The 5,799-nt window shown below is 44.3% G+C and overlaps 2 long non-coding RNA genes across 2 annotated transcripts; one reads left to right on the top strand and one right to left on the bottom strand.

The window, feature by feature from the left end:
* Positions 1-206: 206 nt before the first annotated feature.
* Positions 207-509, bottom strand: LOC138674087 (uncharacterized). The gene is made up of 3 exons (XR_011320472.1): positions 484-509; positions 331-384; positions 207-236 (listed from the first exon to the last, which is right to left on the bottom strand). It is a non-coding gene; the product is annotated as an uncharacterized lncRNA (long non-coding RNA).
* Positions 510-3,930: 3,421 nt separating this feature from the next.
* Positions 3,931-4,246, top strand: LOC138674086 (uncharacterized). Its single transcript, XR_011320471.1, has 3 exons — positions 3,931-3,956; positions 4,056-4,109; positions 4,204-4,246. It is a non-coding gene; the product is annotated as an uncharacterized lncRNA (long non-coding RNA).
* The last annotated feature ends 1,553 nt before the right edge of the window (positions 4,247-5,799 follow it).

Genomic DNA, 5,799 nt, shown 5'->3' with positions numbered 1-5,799 from the left:
GAAAAGGGGGGGAAAAAAAGTCATAGTAACTGCAGCGTAATCTGATATACTTCCATAATATATAACACTTCGTATGTCAGCAAGGAAGACATGAGGTTAGAAACATGATAACAGGGTAAGGCTAAGACTCCTGAAGCAAGACCATATGACAGTACACTTGGGCAATTTTACTAGATACAATTTACCTTCAATGTGCACAGAGGAGAGGAAAAGATCCTGGTAGGTAGAGGCATATACTGTGGAGAAGACAGAGGTACGTGAGATGGAGGGTATATAGGGAGGATACATAGATAATGAGAGGCTATAGATGAAATGATGTATAATATATACCTTAGATGCCAGTAAGCTGTGTGTATATCACGCAAAGAAAGCCCTGTGTGGGGTCTGTGGAAATGTAAGGCATAGTACTGTAAGGGAAATGTACGTAAATAAATGTAATGGTAGCTAAACCAATAAATGGTAGAAGAGGGGAAGACTTATTACCTTTATACGTGCAGTAAATATGCGGCGCTCCCGCGCCCTGCAGTCAGTGTGTAGTGTGGCTGGCGCTGCTGTGTTATGAAGGCGCAAACCGGAAGTAGGACCTGCGGTACCGGAAGTGATGCAGGCGGCTCCGGAGCGCTACTGCGCATGCGCGGCCGGCGATATTGTTGATGCCTGGTTGCTGGGGAACCCAGGCGCTGTAATGCACAGCCATGGAAAGCGAAGCCAATGCGCTAGTATGGGCAGTGTCACCTATGATTGTATGGTATAGTGGTGACATAGAAAGTGTAGGGCAGGCACAAAAGGTAATAAATTGAACCTAGTGCTAGAACTGTAATGTAGAAAAGGGTAGTGCATGTAAATAAGACAAAATGCAGTGTGGCAGAAATAACATGAGCGATAATATGGGTACGATTACTACATAGATAGACTAACAAGGGGTCATGTATGAAATGAAAATATGGACATAGCTAGAGTAATGTGGCTAGGGGACTCACCGGGGTGATCAACGGATCTGCGGGGAAAGAAAAGGACAATATCAATAGGCTTAAAGAACTATATCAGCCAATCTATTTCCCTATTGAGACCCCTAGGTGCAAGTGTATCCAATGTATATATCCAATAAGTCTCCCTAGATTTTAATTGTTTGATATGATTGCCACCCCGTCTAGGTCGGGGTACCTGCTCCAAAACCTGGAATTTAAGTTGGGCCACCGTGTGTCTCGCCTTAATAAAGTGGTCAGGTAGGGGAAGCCATGTTTTGTTACACCTGATGGTGGACTTATGGCTAGCGATTCTATCGCGTATATGTTGCGTGGTTTCGCCCACGTACAGTAGGCCGCAGGGGCATTTGATGGTATAGACCACGAAATTAGAATCGCATGTGTAAAATCCACGGATGGGATATGACTTCCCAGTCCTAGGGTGGGTCACGTTGTCTGATTTTATTACGTTTGAGCAAGCAGCACAGTTCAAACATGGGAAGGTCCCGTTGCGTCGTGAGCCTAAAAATTGTTGGGTAGGTATCCGGTGTGTGCTGCCCATATCAGCCCTGACAATTTGATCGCGGATATTAGGTGGTCTCCTCGTGCTCATAAGTGCAGGTACCTTAAAAGACGGGATTTCGGGGTGGGCCCTACCTAGAAGGGGCCAATGCTTTTTGATGACGGAGTATATTTTAGTCATGAAGGGATGATGGGTATGGACAAACGGTATCCTTTCCTGGGGATGGCGTGGCGTGGGGCTAGTGGGTGGACCGGAGGACCTGTTGAGTTCCTGCGTCAGGAGAGTAGAAGGATAATTCCTGTCGCTGAATTTCTGTGCCATGGACGTTAATCTGACTTGTCGCGTCTCAGGGTCCGTTACAATGCGGGACACTCTTTTAAATTGAGATCTGGGCAAACTGTTCTTAGTGGTGGTGGGATGGCAGCTGGAATAAAGTAGCAAGCTGTTACAGTCCGTGGGTTTTGTATACAGGTCCGTTTGTAGGAATCCGTTGGTGTCTTTCAATACCAAGGTGTCCAGGAAAGCAATTTCCGTTGCATGGGTATGGATCATGAATTTAAGTTCTTGGAAAGTGGAGTTAAGGGTAGCATTCTGATATGTCTCAGAATGCTATATCCTTTTGTCTTGAACTTCTAAATATGGTCTTATTTGAAAATTATTTCCTATATGAGGACACATATTATGTCCAGTTGTGCGGGACCGCCATGGGTTCTAATGTGGCTCCGGCCTACGCTAATGCGTATATGGATTACTTCGAATCACATTACGTCTATAATAATGAGTCCTTTTCCCAACATGCTTTAGACTACTGTAGATACATAGATGATGTTTTCCTAATTTGGACAGGGTCATCAGATACCCTCGACTCATTCTTTTCTACCCTTAACTCCACTTTCCAAGAACTTAAATTCACGATCCATACCCATGCAACGGAAATTGCTTTCCTGGACACCTTGGTATTGAAAGACACCAACGGATTCCTACAAACGGACCTGTATACAAAACCCACGGACTGTAACAGCTTGCTACTTTATTCCAGCTGCCATCCCACCACCACTAAGAACAGTTTGCCCAGATCTCAATTTAAAAGAGTGTCCCGCATTGTAACGGACCCTGAGACGCGACAAGTCAGATTAACGTCCATGGCACAGAAATTCAGCGACAGGAATTATCCTTCTACTCTCCTGACGCAGGAACTCAACAGGTCCTCCGGTCCACCCACTAGCCCCACGCCACGCCATCCCCAGGAAAGGATACCGTTTGTCCATACCCATCATCCCTTCATGACTAAAATATACTCCGTCATCAAAAAGCATTGGCCCCTTCTAGGTAGGGCCCACCCCGAAATCCCGTCTTTTAAGGTACCTGCACTTATGAGCACGAGGAGACCACCTAATATCCGCGATCAAATTGTCAGGGCTGATATGGGCAGCACACACCGGATACCTACCCAACAATTTTTAGGCTCACGACGCAACGGGACCTTCCCATGTTTGAACTGTGCTGCTTGCTCAAACGTAATAAAATCAGACAACGTGACCCACCCTAGGACTGGGAAGTCATATCCCATCCGTGGATTTTACACATGCGATTCTAATTTCGTGGTCTATACCATCAAATGCCCCTGCGGCCTACTGTACGTGGGCGAAACCACGCAACATATACGCGATAGAATCGCTAGCCATAAGTCCACCATCAGGTGTAACAAAACATGGCTTCCCCTACCTGACCACTTTATTAAGGCGAGACACACGGTGGCCCAACTTAAATTCCAGGTTTTGGAGCAGGTACCCCGACCTAGACGGGGTGGCAATCATATCAAACAATTAAAATCTAGGGAGACTTATTGGATATATACATTGGATACACTTGCACCTAGGGGTCTCAATAGGGAAATAGATTGGCTGATATAGTTCTTTAAGCCTATTGATATTGTCCTTTTCTTTCCCCGCAGATCCGTTGATCACCCCGGTGAGTCCCCTAGCCACATTACTCTAGCTATGTCCATATTTTCATTTCATACATGACCCCTTGTTAGTCTATCTATGTAGTAATCGTACCCATATTATCGCTCATGTTATTTCTGCCACACTGCATTTTGTCTTATTTACATGCACTACCCTTTTCTACATTACAGTTCTAGCACTAGGTTCAATTTATTACCTTTTGTGCCTGCCCTACACTTTCTATGTCACCACTATACCATACAATCATAGGTGACACTGCCCATACTAGCGCATTGGCTTCGCTTTCCATGGCTGTGCATTACAGCGCCTGGGTTCCCCAGCAACCAGGCATCAACAATATCGCCGGCCGCGCATGCGCAGTAGCGCTCCGGAGCCGCCTGCATCACTTCCGGTACCGCAGGTCCTACTTCCGGTTTGCGCCTTCATAACACAGCAGCGCCAGCCACACTACACACTGACTGCAGGGCGCGGGAGCGCCGCATATTTACTGCACGTATAAAGGTAATAAGTCTTCCCCTCTTCTACCATTTATTGGTTTAGCTACCATTACATTTATTTACGTACATTTCCCTTACAGTACTATGCCTTACATTTCCACAGACCCCACACAGGGCTTTCTTTGCGTGATATACACACAGCTTACTGGCATCTAAGGTATATATTATACATCATTTCATCTATAGCCTCTCATTATCTATGTATCTTCCCTATATACCCTCCATCTCACGTACCTCTGTCTTCTCCACAGTATATGCCTCTACCTACCAGGATCTTTTCCTCTCCTCTGTGCACATTGAAGGTAAATTGTATCTAGTAAAATTGCCCAAGTGTACTGTCATATGGTCTTGCTTCAGGAGTCTTAGCCTTACCCTGTTATCATGTTTCTAACCTCATGTCTTCCTTGCTGACATACGAAGTGTTATATATTATGGAAGTATATCAGATTACGCTGCAGTTACTATGACTTTTTTTCCCCCCCTTTTCCCCTTTATTTTATTTTGCATTTTTCTCTCTTATCCAGGATGGGAACTTTATTTTTGTTGGACTTTAAATACGGTGTATTTCATATATTGTATGTTCATGTATTTTTTTGTCTGTTCTTTATTTTTTTCCATAGCGATTATATGATTAAGGCCCTGGCAGGGCCGAAACGTCATTATAATTACCTTTGGTCGCTTTTCATGTCACCTAATTCCACTTTATATAAATAAATCCTTCACTATTCGCAATATATATACAGAGTGTGCGGTGTACTATATTTTATATGTACGTGGGGCTGTCATAGCCCACTACACCTGCACCTCGCTCCCTTATTACCCTGAGTGCGCGCCAATTTTCTTTACATATAATTGGGTGTCATCATCATAGAGATAGTATTGAAAATCAAATCTGCTGATGGGCTGTCTAATTGGGGGGAGTGTATTGAGAAGAGGAGGGGACTTAGGAATGTGTCTTTAGGAGCCCCAACAGTAAGGTGCAGTCAGAGAGGTAGAGAAGAACCAGGAGAGAATGGTATCCTTGAAGGCAATAGAGCAGAGTATAGTCAGGAAGAGATGGTTTTCACCGGCATCAAATGCAATAGAAATAACCAGGAGAATCAGCAAGCAGTAGTGATCATTACATTTAGCTGTAAGCAGATCATAGAATAGGGCAGTTTCAGTAGAGTGTAAATACCGGAAACTGGATTGTAAAGGGCCAAGAAGAAAGATATCTGTGATAGCAGATTACATGAAAGTAGACCAAGCGTTAGTAGAGTGTAGAGATTAGAGATGAGCAAATATTTCAATGTTCGGTTCGGATTACGATCACCCAATTTTGCCTTACTCAACGATTAATTTGTTGAATATTCACAGAACATAACCGAACACCTTTCATGTTAATGGGAGGATAAAACAAACGCATGCACAATACCTTATAATAGCCCCAAATGCTGCTAAAACACATCAAATGAGGGACAGACACCAGGAAAGTGGCCTCAATTCACCCACAGTACAAATTGCAGCATGGCACTGCAGCAATCAGCCAGGCATGAGGTATCGGGGTCTGGGACAGCATTTTAAGCTTTCAATTGAACGTCAGAGTAAGATGAGGTGGTTGAGGGATCAGTGTAGGCCTCCTTTGCTGGGAGCCCTGATTCCACATGCAACCCCTTTACTTGCTTTCATGCTGAACCACACTCAGGTGGCACAAATATCAGTTTTGTAGACTACCATTGTCAGAAAAATTTAAAGATAGTAACAGGGGTAATTGAGTTGAAAGGAGTGGAGGCCTGATGGTCTTGGAAGCCTACTACTACAGGTAGCATACATGAAGGAGACCCAACATTTCCAAAAATTATTGGCAG

The sequence above is a fragment of the Ranitomeya imitator genome, chromosome 4, assembly GCF_032444005.1.
Source record: "Ranitomeya imitator isolate aRanImi1 chromosome 4, aRanImi1.pri, whole genome shotgun sequence".
Classification (NCBI taxonomy): domain Eukaryota; kingdom Metazoa; phylum Chordata; class Amphibia; order Anura; family Dendrobatidae; genus Ranitomeya; species Ranitomeya imitator.
The sequence above is the reverse complement of the archived record's forward strand: the minus strand, read 5'-3'. Positions and strand labels throughout refer to the sequence as shown.